This window comes from Giraffa tippelskirchi, chromosome 3 (assembly GCF_054371585.1).
Source record: "Giraffa tippelskirchi isolate mGirTip1 chromosome 3, T2T-mGirTip1v1.2.pri, whole genome shotgun sequence".
Lineage (NCBI taxonomy): Eukaryota > Metazoa > Chordata > Mammalia > Artiodactyla > Giraffidae > Giraffa > Giraffa tippelskirchi.
Window position 1 is genome coordinate 182,935,371 of NC_137277.1, and position 18,859 is coordinate 182,954,229.

Consider the following 18,859-nt stretch of genomic DNA (forward strand, 5'->3'; position numbering starts at 1 on the left):
GCAGGGCCCCGACCCCATCCCCCGCCGCCCCGATCGCTGCCGCACGAGGACCGGGCCGCGGAAGCGCGCTCCAGGACTCTTTCTGCTCTTTTGCAGTCAGATCATTTGTTGGGCGTACCCTGGGTGCCGGGCACCCGGCCGAGCGCCGAGATTTGAGAGGTGATCTACTTCTGGCAATCTGGATTTCCAGGAGCAGGCTTCACCACCCATCTCTGAAGACTTATCAGACAGGCATCTCCGGGGCCGACAGGGGTGGGCTTGGGACACAATCTGCTTGGAAAGCCAGCGGCCTGTTAATTACTGTCGTGAACTTCAAAGTGCCCAAGGAGTCTGTGCGGCACACCCTCTCTGCCCCCTTCATCCAGCTTTGCAATCTGGACCCAGACCCAGGTTTCCTATCATCTGATGGGGAGTGGATGCCACAGGGCCCCAGTGTTTTTCAAGAGTTTAGGGTGTATTCGTTTTCTATTGCTGTGTAACAAATTACCACACATGTAGCGGCTTAAAACAACACATCTTATATCTCACAGGTTCCAGGTCAGGGGCCCAGGACAGCTTAGCTGAGTCCCCTGCTTAGTCTCAGAAGGCTGCAGACAAGGTGTCAGCAAGGCTGCCTGCTCGTCTGGGAACTCAACTGGGGAAGAAAACACCTGGAAACCCACTCAGACGTTGTGGGCAGAACTTTTTTCTTGTGCCTGTCTGACTGAGGGCCTGGCTGTAACCTGGAGGCCTCTCTGAGGTTCCAGAGGCCATCTGCAGTCAGTGCCTTGAGGTCACCCCAGTTCCTTGCGTTGTGGGCCTCTCCAACACGGCTGCTTACTTCCTCAGGCTCGCAAGGAGAGTCTCTAGCTCCAGGCTGCTAACGCGGAGTTCTGTATAACACAGCTTCCATATGCAACCGGAGTAACAGCCGGACGCCTTCACCGGTGCTACAGGCGAGAAGCAAGTCACAGGTCCCACTCGAAGGTGAGAGAATCACACAAAAGCGTGAATACCAGGAGGCGATCACTGAGGCTCACCTTAGGGTCTGTCCACCACACTGGGATTACTGGAAAACCTAAGGAAAAGTATAGGGGAAAGAGAGAACTGGAGACTAGGATAAGAGAAAGGAAGTCAGAATACACGACACAGAGGGGTAATTGCAACAACAGCGCCCTTAAGGAGCCGTAATTGTTACACATGCCAAAAGCCACTGAACCATGCCCTTGGTGCCAAAGATTCTGGATTTGATGAGCCTCCCCTCTTGCTCCTTGGCTGTGGAACAAAGCTGGACTTACAGGTTCAAGGACAGATTCCTGTCCCACCGCAACTGGATCTTCTTGAAACCCTAATTCTGGCTCCTTGTCACTTTATAGAAACCAAAACAATTCTCTTTGATTGTCAGCTACCCTCCTGTCTGCCTCACATTTCTCTACTTGTTTCTGTCCTTTCCTCTCATCTTAAAGATGCAGGCTTCATTCTGTCCATGGCCAACCCTCCATGAATCTCTCTTCCTGTTCATCAAGACTATAAATGCATGCGCAGTTCTCTATCAATTAAAAAGCAAAACTAAACTAAAAAACCAACCACAGAAACAACTTTCTATGTTTGGCTACCTCCTTACTAGCTTCAGATTTATCTTTTTCCCTCTCATTTGTTGTTTTTCAGTGGCTCAATCACATCAGAATCTTTGCTACTCCATGGACTGCAGCACGCCAGGCTTCCCTGTCCTTCACTATCTCCCAGAGTTTGCTCAAACTCATGTCCATTGAGCTGGTGATGCCATCCAACCATCTCATCCTCTGTCTCCCCCTTTTCCTCCTGCCCTCGATCTTTCCCAACATCAGGGGCTTTTCCAATGAGTCAGCTCTTTGCCTCAGGTGGCCAAAGTATTGGAGCTTCCACTTCAGCATCAGTCTTTTCAATGAATATTGAATATTGAGGACTGATTTCCTTTAGGATTGACTGGTTTGGTCTTGCCGTCCAAGGGACTCTCAAGAGTCTTCTCCAGCATCACAGTTCCAAAGCATCAATTCTTTGGTGCTCAGCTTTCTTTGTGATCCAACTCTCACATCTGTGCATAACTACTGGAAAAACCGTAGCTTTGACTATGTGGATCTTTGTCGGCAAGGTGATGTCTCTGCTTTTTAACATGATGTTTAGGTTTGTCATGGTTTTTCTTCCAGGGAGCAAGTTTGTCATAGCTTTCTTCTTTTAATTTCATGGCTGCAGTCACTGTCCCCAGTGATTTTGGAGTCCGAGAAAATAAAATTTGCTATGAAGTGACGGGACCAGATACCATGATCTTATTAGTCTTCTGAATGTTGAGTTTTAAGCCAACTTTTTCACTCTCTTCTTTCACCCTCATCAAGAGGCTCTTCAGTTCCTCTTTGCTTTCTGCCATTCTTGTCTTTCATTGTTACTCTTATTAAAAAAGAGTAGCTATTACTTCTTTAGTAAGAGTAGCTACTACTTTCTTGTCACTTAATAATTTCTTAGCTTTTTGCATCTTGGCTTCTATATTACTCCCCCAAGAATTCTATCTTCAGTGGGTCACTAGTGACCCATTTAGTGTGGTATAAACTAACCATTCTCATCAATACCCACAGTCCCTAGCCTCTGTTGCAGATACTGAATCCTGGCTAACGGCATGTGAGTGGAAGTGACAGTTGTTCAGTCGCTCAGTCGTGTCCAACTCTTTTGCGATCCCTGGATTGTAACTCACCAGGCTCCTCTGTCCATGGGATTTCCCAGATAAGAACACTGGAGTGGGTTGCCATTTCCTTCTCTAGAGGATCTTCCCAACCCAGGGATCGAACCTGTGTCTCCTGCGTTGACAGACGGATTCTTTACCACTGAACCACCAGGGAAGCCAGAAGTGATAGGCTGTCCCATAAAACTCGCAAGTACTGATCGCTGCTCTTCTTCCCATCTGCTGGCGGAATGGAGAAGATTCTGAGAACCTAGAAGAGTGTCAAACCAGATGTGTCCATTCAAAGCTTCAAGGTCCCATTCCTTCTCAGTCACAGGAAAGGCTTAGTAAGACTGAATTCAACTGATAACATTCGACAACATGCACTATATTTTTGTTCTATTTGTAGCAAACAAGTCTGGTGACTACAAGAAATAAGTGATATTTTATGGGCTATCATGGAAGCTCTGTGACTCTCTGACCATGATTTGAGCTGAGAGTTTAAAAGCCCCAGCTTGTCATTTTCTTTCTGCAAGGACTCTGATGCTCTCAGAATTCCTTCTGTGGTCATCATCACTACAGTCCCTATAGTCATCATCACTGCCATAATTGTCAGGTACAACAACCATGTGGGCCCCCAAGGCACTTGCTTTAGTTAGCACTCATCACAAGTTACCACAGGTGATAATTTGATTAATCATGTTGCCACAGCATGCCGTGAATTAGCAGCATCACATTTCTCATTGGCAAGAAGCTCAACACATTCAAACCCAATGACACAACCAAAACAGTTCCCTAATCCCATCTTTTGAGTCAATTCCCTGGGACCCCTCCTAGCACCAATTTCTGTATCCCTCAGGGTCCTGCCAATGAGAAAGAAACCACACAAGTCACTGGAGAAAATGTAATAAACAGAATGGTTATTCTAGGTATAACATTGTTATTAGTTATCTGAAAGGGTGAAAAGAAAACAGATACTATGGAGGCAGCAGCAGCAGGAAGCATCTAAACTCCTAGGACTAGGAGAACAAAAGGAAGAGTTTGGAATTACTAAAACTTGGAAACTTAGAAGAGGGTTCCTTCAGAGCTGAAACTCAGACCTCTAAGTCTAGTGTTGGTGGCTGGTACCTCTGAACTTGGAGGAGGGACCAACACTTCTGAGAAAGAGGTGCTACACAGATGGTGCTGGTGTCTCTGAACGGTACACCATGGAGCTGGGTCTGCAATTTTTGGAAAAAACTGCAAAGTGGATTCAGCTGCTGCTACAGGATGGCACTGCTGCTGCTGAGGTGAAGGAGCATAGTTAGGATCGTCTCACAGGAACAGGAAGCAAACTGAAGAAAGCAGTCCTTTCTTCCTCCTCTGACCTCACTATCTCCCTCTAGTGGCCCTTATTGGCAGAATCAAACATAGAGCCGGCCGACGATAGCAACGTGATTTGCAAAGTCCCAGCTCCAGTATCTCATAGTAGAAAGTAGAAGGGTGGATTTGGAGCTGAAACAATAACTCAATAACCAGCACAGGTACCTTTATAAAGTATTAGAATAAAGAGGTGGACTTAGGTGAGGATTAGTTGATTTTTCAAGCAGAGGAAGTCCAAAAACGATGGTCCTCTCAGGGTCAGTAAAAGTGACTGTTTATGGACTAGAAATTGTGTAAGATTGAAAAAGTTCTCAGACAACATGAGTTGAAAGATGTGGTCATCTCTAAGGCAAATATCAGGTGAAGACTGGCCTTCTCACTTATTATTTCAGATGACCTCAATGTAGCCATCATTACATTGGAAGTGAGGCAAGGGGATAAGGAGGAGATAAATATATCAGCTTGAAAATTCTATCTAGAAAAGAACTGGAGTGTGGTTGTGTCATATGGATCTAACTAGAAGCAAATAGAGCAGGAATCTATTGTGTTAATTTTGTGTCAGCTTGGCTAGGCCACAGTATACAGATATTTGGTCAAATATTCTGGGTATTTCTGTGAAAGTACTTTTCAGGTGAGTGTAACATTTAAGTCAGAAGACTTGAGTAAAGCAGATTATCCTCCATAAGTTACTGCTACTGCTGTAACTCAGTCGTGTCCGACTCTATGCGACGCCATAGACGGCAGCCCACCAGGCTCCCCCGTCCCTGGGATTCTCCAGGCAAGAACACTGGAGTGGGTTGCCATTTCCTTCTCCAGTGCATGACAGTGAAAAGTGAAAGTGAAGTCACTCAGTCGTGTCCAACTCTTAGCGACCCCATGGACTGCAACCGTCCAGGCTCCTCTGTCCATGGGATTTTCCAGGCAAGAGGACTGGAGTGGGGTGCCATTGCCTTCTCCGTCCATAAGTTAAGTGGGTCTCATCTAATCAGTTGAAAGCCTTAACAGAAAAAAGACTGACTTTCCCTGAGAAAGAAGGAATTCTGCCAGTAGACTGCCTTCAGACTTAAATTACATCAACTGTTCTATTGGGTCTCCAGCTGCTGGCCTACCCAGCAGATTGTGGACTTGCCAGCTTCCACAATCATATGAGCCAATTCATTAAAATCTCTCTATAGACAGATAAATAGATAGATAGGTATAGATACACATACACACATAATCCTATTGGTTATATTTCTCTGGAGAATTCTGACTTATACACCAAAAATAGTTTGAGGTAATGGTATTGTCAAAGAAACTATGAGCCCAACTTGAAAAAAAAAAAGCAAAAACTAAACTTTGACAGCTTAAATATAATATGAAATCTCAAAGGACCCTGAATAGCCAAAACAATTCTGAACAAGAAGAGTAAAGTTGGAGGTCTCACACTTCCTGATTTCAAAACTTACTACAAAGCTACAATAATCAAAACAGTGTGGTACCAGCATAAAGACAGACGTATAGACCAATGGAATAGATTAAAGAGCTTAGGAACGCTTGCATATATAGTCAAATGATTCTAATAAGGATTCTAAGACCTTTCAATGGGGAAAGCACAGTCTTTTCAATAAATAATGCTGGGAAAACTGGATATTCACATGTACAAGAAAGTAAGAACTTTACCTTATACCACATACAAAATTTAACCTAAAATGGATAAAAGACCTAACCATAAAAGCTAAATCTATAAAACTCTTAGAAGAAAACATAAGGCAAAATCTTCACAATACTGGATTTGGTGATGATTTTTCTGCATATGATACAAAAAGCATAGGCAACAAGAGAAAAATAATTAAATTGGACTTCATCAAACTAAAAATTTTGTGCACTGAAGGGCACTATCAATAGAGTGAAAAGGCAACACATGAAATGGGAAAAAAAAATCTGTTAATCACATATCTGATTAATATCCAAAATATATAAAGAACTTCAACAATTCAACAACAAAGAAACAACCCAATTTAAAAATGAACAGGGCTTTCTTGATGACTCAGTGGTAAAGAATTTGCATGCCAATGCAGGAGACATGGGTTCAATCCCTCATCCAGGAAGATCCCACATGCCACGGAGCAAATAAAGCTGTGCACCACACAAACTGAGCCTGGGCTCTAGAGCCCAGGAGCCATAACTACAGAAGCCCATGCCCCTAGAGCCTGTGCTCTGCAACAAGAGAAGCCACCGCAATGAGAAGTCTACGCACTGCAACTAGAGAGTAGCCCTGCTCACCGCAACTTGAGAGAAGCCTGTAGAGCAACGAAGACCTAGGACAGTCAAAAATACATAAATAAAATTATAAAAAATGGGCAAAGGAAAAAAAAATGGGCAAAGGATCTGAGTATACAATTTCCCAAAAGTATACAAATGGTCAATAAGCACATAAAAAGATGCTCAACATCACTAGTCATTAGGGAAATGCAAATCAAAACCACAGTGAGATACCACTTCACATCCACTAGGATGGCTAGTATTAAAAAAAAAAAATAGAAGAAGGGACTAAAAGGAAAATAAGTGTTGGTGAGGATGTGGAGAAATCTGGATCCTTGTGCACTGCTAGTGGGAATACAAAATGGTGCAACTGCTATGAAAAACAGTATGAAAGTGAAAGTGAAGTTGCTCAGTTGTGTCCGACTCTTTGTGACCCCATGGACCATAGCCTACCAGGCTCCTCCGTCCATGGGATTTTCCAGGCAAGAATACTGGACTGGGTTGCCATTTCCTTCTCCAGGAGATCTTCCCAACCCAGGGATTGAACCCAGGTCTCTCGCATTGTAGGCAGACGCTTTTACCATCTGAGCCACCAGGGAAGCCCAGAAAAACAGTATAGCAGTTCCTAAAACAACAACAACAGTATAGAATTAACATATGATCCAGCACTATATATTTCTCAGTAGGAGAAGGCAATGGCACCTCATTCCAGTACTCTTGCCTGGAAAATCCCATGGAGGGAGGAGCCTGGTGGGCTGCAGCCCATGGGGTCGCTACGAGTCGGACACGACTGAGCGACTTCACTTTCACTTTCCACTTTCATGCATTGGAGAAGGAAATGGCAACCCACTCCAGTGTTCTTGCCTGGAGAATCCCAGGGACTGGGGAGCTAGGTGTGCTGCCCTCTATGGGGTCGCACAGAGTCGGACACGACTGAAGCGACTTAGCAGCAGCAGCATATACCCCAAAGAGTTGAAAACAGGCAACTGTAATGTTCATATGGCTTCCCTGATAGCTCAGCTGGTAAAGAATCTGCCTGCAATGCAGGAGATCCTGGATCAATTCCTGGGTCAGGAAGATCCACTGGAGAAGCAGTAGGCTAGCCTCTCCACTACTCTTGGGCTTCCCTGGTGGCTCAGCTGGTAAAGAATCCACCTGCAATGTGGGAATTCTGGGTTTGATCCCTGGATTAGGAAGATCCCCTAGAGAAGGGAACAGCTATACACTCCAGTATTCTGGCCTGGAGAATTTCATGGACTGTGTAGTCCATGGGGTTGCAAAGAATTGAACAAGACTAAGTGACTTTGACTTTCACATGTTCATTAGTAGCATTATTTGAAATAGCCAAAAGGTGGCGCTATCCAAGAATATCCATCAACAGACAAATAGATAAACTCTGCTGTATACATACAATAACGTTTCATTGTCATAACTTTTTGCCATTTCATACTTTGAGAAGAAAAGGAAAGATACACCCATCTGAATGCACAGTTCCAAAGAACAGCAAGAAGAGATAAGAAAGGCTTCCTAAGTGAACAATGCAAAGAAATAGAGAAAAACAATAGAATGGGAAAGACTAGAGATCTCTTCAAGAAAATTAGAGATATCTGGGAACATGACCCAGACAACCACGATGATGTGATCACTCACCTAGAGCCAGACATCCTGGCTCTGGCTCTGGCTCTAGGCTCTAGGTCAAGTGGGCCTTAGGAAACATCACTATGAACAGAGCTAGTGGAGGTGATGGAATTCCAGTTGAACTATTTCAAATCCTGAAAGATGATGCTGTGAAAGTGCTGCACTCTATATGCCAGCAAATTTGGAAAACTCAGCAGTGGCCACAGGACTGGAAAAGGTCCGTTTTCATTCCAATCCCACAGAAAGGCAATGCCAAAGAATGCTCAAACTACTGCACAATTGCACTCATCTCACACACTAGTAAAGTAATGCTCAAAATTCTCCAAGCCAGGCTTCAACAATACGTGAACCGTGAACTTCCAGATGTTCGGGCTTGTTTTAGAAAAGGCAGAGGAACCAGAGATCAAATTGCCAATATCCAATAGATCATCAAAAAAGCAAGAGAGTACCAGGAAAACATCTATTTCTGCTTTATTGACTATGCCAAAGCCTTTGACTGTGTGGATCACAATAAACTGTGGAAAATTCTTGTAGAGATGGGAATACCAGACCACCTGACCTGCCTGTTGAGAAACCTGTATGCAGGTCAGGAAGCAACAGTTAGAACTGGACATGGAACAACAGACTGGTTCCAAATCGGGAAAGGAGTATGAAAAGGCTGTATATTGTCACCCTGCTTATTTAACTTATATGCAGAGTACATCATGAGAAATGCTGGGCTGGAGGAAGCACAAGCTGGAATCAAGATTGCCGGGAGAAATATCAATAACCTCAGATATGCAGATGACACCACCCTTATGGCAGAAAGTAAAGAGGAACTAAAGAGGCTTTTGATGAAAGTGAAAAAGGAGAGTGAAAAAGCTGGCTTAAAACTCAGCATTCAAAAAACTAAAATCATGGCATCCATTTCCATTACTTCATGGCAAACAGAGGGGGAAACAATGGAAACAGTGACAGACTTTATTTTCTTGGGCCCCAAAATCACTGCAGATGGTGACTGCAGCCACGAAATTAAGACGCTTACTCCTTGGAAGAAAAGCTATGACCAACCTAGACAACATATTAAAAAGCAGAGACATTACTTTGCCAACAAAGATTCATCTAGTCAAGGCTATGGTTTTTCCAGTAGTCATGTATGGATGTGAGAGTTGGACTATAAAGAAAGCTGAGCACCAAAGAATTGATGCTTTTGAACTGTGGTGTTGGGGAAGACTCTTGAGAGTCCCTTAGACTGCAAGGAGATCCAACCAGTCCATCCTAAAGGAAATCAGTCCTGAATATTGGAAGGACTGATGCTGAAGCTGAAGCTCCAATACTTTGGCCACCTGATTCGAAGAACTGATTCACAGGAAAAGACCCTGATGCTGGGAAAGATTGAAGGCAGTAAGAGAAGGGGATGACAGAGGAAGAGATGGTTGGATGGCATCACTGATTCAATAGACATGAGTTTGAGCGAACTCTGGGATTTGGTGAAGGACAGGGAAGCCTGGTGTGCTGTATGTAGTCCGTGGGGTTGCAAAGAGTCAGACATGACTGAGCAACTGAACAATAACAACATACATACAATGGTATGTTATTCAGCCTTAAAAAGAATGGAAGTATTTTTAAATTTATTTTTTATTGAAGCATAATTGATTTTCAATGTTAATTTCTACTGCACAGCAAAGTGACTCAGTTATACACATATATACATTCTTTTTTTTTTCTTTTTCTGGCAGCACTGCAGAGCTTGTAGGATCTCAGTTCCAAGACTAACGACTGAACCTGGATCATGGCAATGAAAGCCTGGAATCCTAGCCACTAGACCACCAGGGAACTGCCTATACATTTTTTTATATTCATTTCCATTATGGTTTATCCTAGCATATGAATATAGTTCCCTGTGCTATACAGTAGGAACTTGTTGTTTACCCATTCTATATAAGAAAGGAGATTTTCACACATTCTATAATATGGATGAACCTTGAAGTGGTGATGGCTGCACAATAATGTCAATATACTTAATGCCACTGAACTTTATACTTAAAAATGGTTAAAATGATGAACTTTATGTTATGTATATGTTACCCCCTCCCCACACAGATACATAGGCTTTTGGCTGGCCAAGATTTAAAGTAACTTTTAGGCCCTCCATGCTTGTACCAGCAGGAAGTGGGCATAAGCTGAACATTCACCAAGGAGGTCATACTTCCCAAAGCCCATCTCCTGTGTGGTCAGGAAGGATAAACAAGCCAGAGGGCACAGCCAGGAGCTGTGAGAACAGTGGAGAACAATGAACAAAGGAGTCCTTCCTAGAGCAAGTCTGACCATTAGAGATTCAGAACTGCTTTGGAAGGGACAGTTTTACATCTTCCATTCTCTCCTTTTCTGAATAGGAGCTTACACTGAAGTTACCCTATTCTTGCTCTATCATTGTATATTTTCTTGTAGGGTATGGATAAAAACTCCCAACAAAGCAACAGATGGATTCACAAGAGAATTCCACTGAACTTTTTCTTATGGGTGTATATGGGTATACTTTTTTTTTTTTTGGAGTTTAGTTGATTTTGGGCTTCCCAGATGGTTTAGTGGTAAAGAATCTGCCTGCCAAGCAGATGTGGGTTTGATCCCTGGGTTGGGCAGATCCCCTAGAGAAGGAATTGGCAACCAACTCCAGTATTCTTGCTGGGAAATCCCATGGACAGAGGAGCCTGGTGGGCTACGGTGCATGGGCATGCAGAGTTAAACCAGACTTAGTGACTAAATAACAACAACATAGTTGATTTACACTACAGTATTAATTTCAGGTGTACAGCAAACTGAATTGGTTATACATATACATATATTCACTCTTTTTAAGAATCTTTTCCCATGGATAACTTGGGTTTTTAGTTCATAATCACATTCAGTTCAGTTCAGTTCAGTCACTCAGTCGGGTCTGACTCTTTGCGACCCCATGAATCGCAGCACGCCAGGACTCCCTGTCCATCACCAACTCCCGGAGTTTACCCAAACCCATGTCCATTGAGTTGGTGATGCCATGCAGCCATCTCATCCTCTGTTGTCCCCTTCTCCTCCTGCCCTCAATCCTTCCCAGCATCAGGGTCTTTTCCAATGAGTCAACTCTTCGCATCAGGTGGCCAAAGTATTGGAGTTTCAGCTTCAGCATCAGTCCTTCCAATGAACACCCAGGACTGATCTCCTTTAGGATGGACTGGTTGGATCTCCTTGCAGTCCAAAGGACTCTCAAGAGTCTTCTCCAACACCACAGTTCAAAAGCATCAGTTCTTCAGTGCTCAGCTTTCCTTATAGTCCAACTCTCACATCCATACATGACTACTGGAAAAACCATAGCCTTGACTAGATGGACCTTTGCTGGCAAAGTAATGTCTCTGCTTTTTAATATGCTGTCTAGTTTGGTCATAACTTTCCTTCCAAGGAGTAAACGTCTTTTAATTTCATGGCTGCAATCACCATCTGCAGTGATTTTGGAGCCCCCCAAAATTAAATCTGACACTGTTTCCACCGTTTCCCTATCTATTTCCCATGAAGTGATGGGACCAGATTAGTTTTCTGAATGTTGAGCTTTAAGCCAACTTTTTCACTCCCCTCTCTTTTATCAAGAGGCGTTTTAGTTCTTCTTCACGTTCTGCCATAAGGGTGGTGTCACCTGCATATCTGAGGTTATTGATATTTCTCCCGGCAATCTTGATTCCAGCTTGTGCTTCCTCTAGCCCCGCATTTCTCATGATGTACTCTGCATATAAGTTAAATAAGCAGGGTGACAATATACAGCCTTGACGTACTCCTTTTCTGATTTGGAACCAATCTGTTGTTCCGTGTCCAGTTCTAACTGTTGCTTCCTGACCTGCATACAGGTTTCTCAACAGGCAGGTCAGGTGGTCTGGTATTCCCATCTCTACAAGAATTTTCCACAGTTTATTGTGATCCACACAGTCAAAGGCTTTGGCATAGTCAATAAAGCAGAAATAGATGTTTTCCTGGTACTCTCTTGCTTTTTTGATGATCTATTGGATATTGGCAATTTGATCTCTGGTTCCTCTGCCTTTTTCTAAAACCAGCTCGAACATCTGGAAGTTCACGGTTCACATATTGTTGAAGCCCAGCTTGGAGAATTTTGAGCATTACTTTACTAGCGTGTGAGATGAGTGCAATTGTGCGGTAGTTTGAGCATTCTTTGGCATTGCCTTTCAGTGGGATTGGAATGAAAACGGACCTTTTCCAGTCCTGTGGCCACTGCTGAGTTTTCCAAATTTGCTGGCATATAGAGTGCAGCACTTTCACAGCATCATCTTTCAGGATTTGAAATAGCTCAACTGGAATTCCATCACCTCTACTAGCTTTGTTCGTAATGATGCTTCCTAAGGCCCACTTGACTTCACATTCCAGGATGTCTGGCTCTAGGTGAGTGATCACACTATCGTGATTATCTGGGTCATGAAGATCTTTGTTGTATAGTTCTTCTGTGTATTCTTGCCATATTTTCTTAATAGCTTCTGTTAGGTCCATACCATTTCTGTCCTTTATTGAGCCCGTCTTTGCATGAAATGTTCCCTTGGTATCTCTAATTTTCTTGAAGAGATCGCTAGTCTTTCTCATTCTGTTGTTTTCCTCTATTTCTTTGCACTGATCGCTGAGGAAGGCTTTCTTATCTCTCCTTGCTATTCTTTGGAACTCTGCATTCAAATGGGAATATCTTTCCTTTTCTCCTTTGCTTTTTGCTTCTCTTCTTTTCGTAGCTATTTGTAAGGCCTCCTCAGACAGCCATTTTGCTTTTTTGCATTTCTTTTCCATGGGGATGTTCTTGATCCCTGTCTCCTGTACAATGTCACAAATCTCCGTCCATAATTCATCAGGCACTCTGTCAGATCTAGTCCCTTAAATCTATTTCTCACTTCCACTGTATAATCATAAGGGATTTGATTTAGGTCATACCTGAATGGTCTAGTGGTTTTCCCTACTTTCTTCAACTGAAGTCTGAATTTGGCAATAAGGAGTTCATGATCTGAGCCACAGTCAGCTCCTGGTCTTGTTTTTGCTGACTGTATAGAGCTTCTCCATCTTTGCCTGCAAAGAATATAATCAATCTGATTTCAGTGTTGACCATCTGGTGATGTCCATGTGTCGAGTCTTCTCTTGTGTTGTTGGAAGAGGGTGTTTGCTATGACCAGTGTGTTCTCTTAGCAAAACTCTATTAGCCTTTGCCCTGCTTCATTCTGTACTCCAAGGCCAAATTTGCCTGTTACTCCAGGTGTTTCTCGACTTCCTACTTTTGCATTCCAGTCCCCTATAATGAAAAGGACATCTTTTTTGGGTGTTAATCACTTTAAGGAACCATGTTAGAAGCTGGCTGAGCTGCCTGGAGCTGAATAGAGTAGCTAGATGGGATTTGGAAGTAACTTCCTTGGGAGGGGTAACTGTTCTCTCTGTGGGAAAGGCAGAAACAGGCATGTGATTCAGAAACACAGACTGATGCATACTGTGACACACAAATATCTGTGTTCTCTTTGTCCTAAACTCACAGCCAGACTTCACTTCCCACTAGGCTTGCCAAATTAGCAAATAAAAATACAGGATATCCAATTAAATTTGAATTTCAGATAAACAATGAAGAACTTCTTATATGTCTCCTGCAATATTTGGAACATAATTATACTGAAAAAATATATATCATTTACCTGAAATTCAAATTTAACCGAGCATCCTGTATTTTATCTGGCAACTCTACTTCCCAACTTCCCTTGGGAGTTAGACGTGGCCATATGACCGAGTTCCAGTCAATGGAACGACAGTGAAAGTGACGTACAACTCTCCCAGCTCTGGCCCCTGAAAACCTCTCTGCAAGCAGAGGACTCTGAGCATCTATCTAAAGGACGGCAGGGTCATGAAATGGAAGAAGCCTGAGTCCCAAATGACCTGGTGGAGCAGGCATCCCTCCTCAAATCTCAACTAGACTACGATGTGAGCAAGAAAAATCTTTTATTATTAAACCACCGAGTTTGGGGAGTTGTTTGTTACTGCAGTTAGCCTACCCTGATTAATATCCCTCATCCCTAAATTCAGTAGCTTTTCTCATCCTTTCCTTAACAGCATATGAACCTGGTAACCATTTCTCTCTTCTTTTCTTTTTGGCCGTGCACACAGCATGTGGAATCTTAGTTCCCTGACCAGTGATCAAACAAGTCTTAACTGGACCTCCAGGGAAGTCCCCATTTCTTTCTTCTTGAAACTCTCTTTTCCACCTGATACTATGTGTTCCTGGTCTTTCAGTGACAATGACGATGACGACGATGACAATGACAATAAAAAATAGCTACCGTTCATTAAGTTCTTCCTGTGTGCTAGGTGCTACGCTAGTGCTTTATCAGGTATCTCGCTGAATCTTCGTAACTACCCTGTATGGTAAGTGATATCACCCCCTTGTAGAGATGTCCCATCCAATATCGTGGCTGCTGTAATTAGCATGGCAGTGTGGATGGCTCCCTGACCCCTCTGTCTCCAGTTCCGCCTTTCCTGGCATATGAATGTGCTGATGGCACTGTAAACTCAACATGTCCAAAATGCAGCTATACCTCTGTTAGTCCTTTTCATTTAATTTGCACAACAATCCTATGAGATAGACAATGTTATTCTTCATATCTATGAGGTAGATCGTGTTATCCATGTTTTACAGATGAGTAAACAGAGGCCTAGAGATTCAGTACCTCGCTCACCTTTACACAGCTAGTACTCGGTGGAGCTGGGCTTGGGGATGATTTCAAGGCTTAGATCTCAGCAGTGACACACCTCTAAGTTCCACTCAAACTGAATGTTCTGTTCTGTTTCCTGCTTCGTATACTCATTCTCTGGCCTTAACTTTCAAATCGTGCTGTCCTTCAAAGTCTATCCCTTGTGAAGTCTTTTCAAGCATTTCAAGCTGGGAGGAATCTCCATCTTGTGTGAATTTACAGTGTACTAACTCTGTAACACTGGAGAAGGAAATGGCAACCCACTCCAGTATTCTTGCCTGGAGAATCCCAGGGACAGCAGAGCCTGGTGGGCTGCCGTCTATGGGGTCGTGCAGAGTCGGACACGACTGAAGCGACTTAGCAGCAGCAGCAGCAAAGCCGACACTGGTAGGTAATCCAGGAGACTAGGGTGACTCTGTTTCATGATGTTGTCTTAGACCCAGAATTCCTACCATCTTGTTTTCCCTGTCATCTGAGGTATACCTCATCTGCATGCTCAATGTTGATTCCGCATTATAATGTCTTATCAGTAGCAAGTGGGGTAAGAGAAAATGGTAGGTATGTAGTTTCATTTAATGACATGGCGCAATCATCTTATTGATCCAAACTTAGTAGTGTGTCCTTATACCTGGCAGCCAGGGAGGCTGGAAAATATGTTCTCTAGAAGGAGTCCATACACTTGACTTAAAATTCAGATTTTTTTTTTTTTTTTGGTAAAGCCATTTGCAGTCTCTTCCACAGTTGGATTATGCTACACACACACGTACATACACACGTGCATATACATGTTTATGTAAAATGAATTATTTTAAGCAGTTTATCATTTCAGAAATATGACATATGTAAAGAAACTGCTGCTAACTGACATTATACATGCAATTCTTATTCTGAGTAATTAGCAGTTCTCCACTCTTTTTTTTTTTTTTAAATTAGTTATTTCCTTGAAGTGTAATATATGTAATGGAAAGCACACAAAATCTAAGGATAAAATTGTGTGAATGTTGTAAACTTAACCACATCTATATGATTAACTATTCAGGATATGGAACCTTACCAGCACTCCAGAATACTCCTTGCCCTCTTTTGATTACCCTGACCCCCAAGGGTAACCACTCTCCATACTTATAACATTCTAGATTTAATGTGGCATATTTTATTTTTTTTTTAATTCTTTAAAAATTTTATTTATTTTTGACTGTACTGGGTCCATATTGCCGCACGTTGGCTTTCTCTGCTTGCAGCGAGCAGGGGCTACTCTTCGTTGTGGTGTGCAGGTATCTGACTGCAGTGGCCTCTCTGGTTGTGGAGCACAGGCTCTAGACATACAGGCTTTAGTAGTTGTGGCACACTGGCTTAGCTTCTCTGTGTCACGTGGGAGCTTCTTGGACCAGAGATTCAACCCATGCTCCCTGCGTCGGCAGGCAGATTCTTAACCACTGGAGCATGTATATCTTTTGGCATATTTTAGAACTCATGTACATGTAAGCACACAGTGTATACTCATTTGTCATTGACTTTAGTTTACATTATGTTTATGGTATTCATTCTCCTTTCCTTTTAGTATCCCATTTTGTGAATATACCATAACTTACTTATCTGTTTCACTGATGATAAGGTTTTGCTTAGTTTCTAGTTTTTGGTTATTATGGTAGTGATGCTACCAACATTCTAGTACATCCCTTTTGATAAACATATGCATTCATTTCTGTTGGGAATTTAAGAGTAGAATCACATAGGTAAAGTGATTATATATGTTACCTTTAGTATGTATTTCCAAACTATTTTCCCAAGTTATTGAACCACTTTATATGTCTATCAGTGTAGGAGAAGTTTAGTTGCCCTTGATCAGCGGTTTGGTCAGTTATGACTTACTGCCTCTTTGGAGAAGGCAATGGCACCCCACTCCAGTACTCTTGCCTGGAAAATCCCATGGACGGAGGAGCCTGGTAGGCTACAGTCCATGGGGTCGCTAAGAGTTGGACATGACTGAGCGACTTCACTTTCACTTTTCCCTTTCATGCACTGGAGAAGGAAATGGCAACCCACTCCAGTATTCTTGCCTGGAGAATCCCAGGGATGGCGGAGCCTGGTGGGCTGCCGTCTATGGGGTCGCACAGAGTCGGACATGACTGAAGCGACTTAGCAGCAACTCTGTAACATGGGGTCTTCCTTGGTGGCTCAGCAGTAAAGAATCTGCCTGCAATGCAGGAGACACGGATTCGATCCCTGGGTCCGGAAGACCCCCTGGAGAAGGGAATGGCTACCCACTTCAATATTCTTGCCTGGAAAATCCCATGGACAGAGGAGCCTGTCATGCTACAGTCCATGGGGTCTCAACAATCAGACATGATTTAGTGATTAAACCACCACCACCGACTCTGTACCACACTTACCTTTTCCTAAGTAAAATTCATCCTCATCATACATAAGTTCAAGTAGAGAAATACAGAGCAAGAAGTTTTAAGTGTCTCTTCATTCCCCAGAATTTACAGTTTTTCCCTTAATGATCCTGTGTTTCTGCTAGAAGCTCTATGAAACAGCTATTTGAGGACAAGAGGCATGCCAGTCTTCTTTATTCCCCTAAAATAGGCATTACTAAACAACTGCTCAAAGAATCAGTTTCAAATCCCATGAGCCTGCACACACGACATTTTTTAGATGAAGGTGAGAGGGTCGGTTCAAGAAAAGTCATTTTTTTTTTCCAGGGAGGCTGGTAAAGACATGTCAAACACTCCCTCTCCTCCCACCTTCATTAGAGAACAAAAAAGCATCTACTTCTAGGTACATGAAGGGTCTGGTTTCTGTTTTAGCTGGGTCTCAGAAGGAAATGACTTTTCTCTGAAATTGTAGACGCCCAGCCCAGCTGCAGCATTGTTAGACCTCAGGGTAAACAGGAAGCTTCCTGCCTTGGGCCCTTCATGTCCCTCTCCCAGACTATTAAAGACTGTTAATAGGATAGTAAAAAGACAGCTGCTGGCCATAAAATCAGCCCATTCCTTAGATCCTTAGAGAACAGCAACTAGATCCCTCCAAGGTCAGGGAGAAAACGGTGTCCGTCTCCAGGTCACACCAGGTGTGTCCACCTAGCTGGGGTTCTCATTTATCTCCTAGAATCGTCTTTGCAAAATACCAGAGTGATTTAATTCCTTGACATTAGTTGAGAAGCAGAGGTTCCAATTTATAAGGGTTTCTGGTCCTTGAAATCATTTATTTCCGGGGTGATGAGATCCAGTGTGAAGGTTAAGCTGAGGCTGCCAGAGCAGTGAAATCACCCCCTAACCTGTGGAGTCTGAGTCACCTCTTCCAGTAGGGGAATAATCGGTTCTGATTACACGCCAAAAGAGGCAGCGAGGTGCATCCATGAGGGCAAACAACCTAGTACTCCTACCTCTGCAATGAAGAGCTGACTCAGGACCTCAACTCTTCCTGCACACAGGGTGGAAGGCCCCAGACTTGCAGCTGTTGCTGAGGAGGGAGGGAGCAGTTTCTGCCAACTGGAGGGACACTAGGGCAGGGGTGATCATCTTTTGCCAAGAAGGGCACTCGGGTGTCTTGGCAGAAGGCAAGAGGGCTGTCCCGATCTGTGTGTACATTTTCAGAAGCACTTGACTCTGGACCAAATTCTCTCAGCTGTGCTAAAGCTGGGGCGATGGATGGGAAATGCTTATTGGCCAGCCTAACTAGGAGCTCCAACAGAGGGTGCTGGGGCTCAGCCAGGAGCGTCCCTTCAGCTGGCAAGTTGAGCTTTCAGTCATGGTCAGAGGGAGTGTGTCATAATTCTAATTCTCAGGGCTCTCCAGAAGCTGCTTATCCATCTATTCTGAAGTTCCTGCTTGCTGAAATTTTTGGTTCAAATGGGGAATGGGTGGTGATGATGCAGACCCTCTTACCTGGCTCAAAGAATGAGAAAAAGTAGCTCAGCAGGGAGCGAGGTTTTTACTACAATTATACAGACAGGCCCATAACCAAACGGGGGCCAGAAGATACCATTTCATTCAACCCTGGACTTACCTACAACTTATCAATTCCTGCTACTGTGATGGTTCCTCCGATCCTTGTCTACTAATCAAGCAAGCACAGGCATTCGGGAGGTAGGAAAACCAGTCACTGCTCACCAAGCTGAACGTTTAGCTGCCTTGGGCAGGTTTACTAACCCACGCTAGGGAGCCTAAGTTGCCCGTGTCAGTGCTTTCCCTCATTCAAAGGAAAGATCACT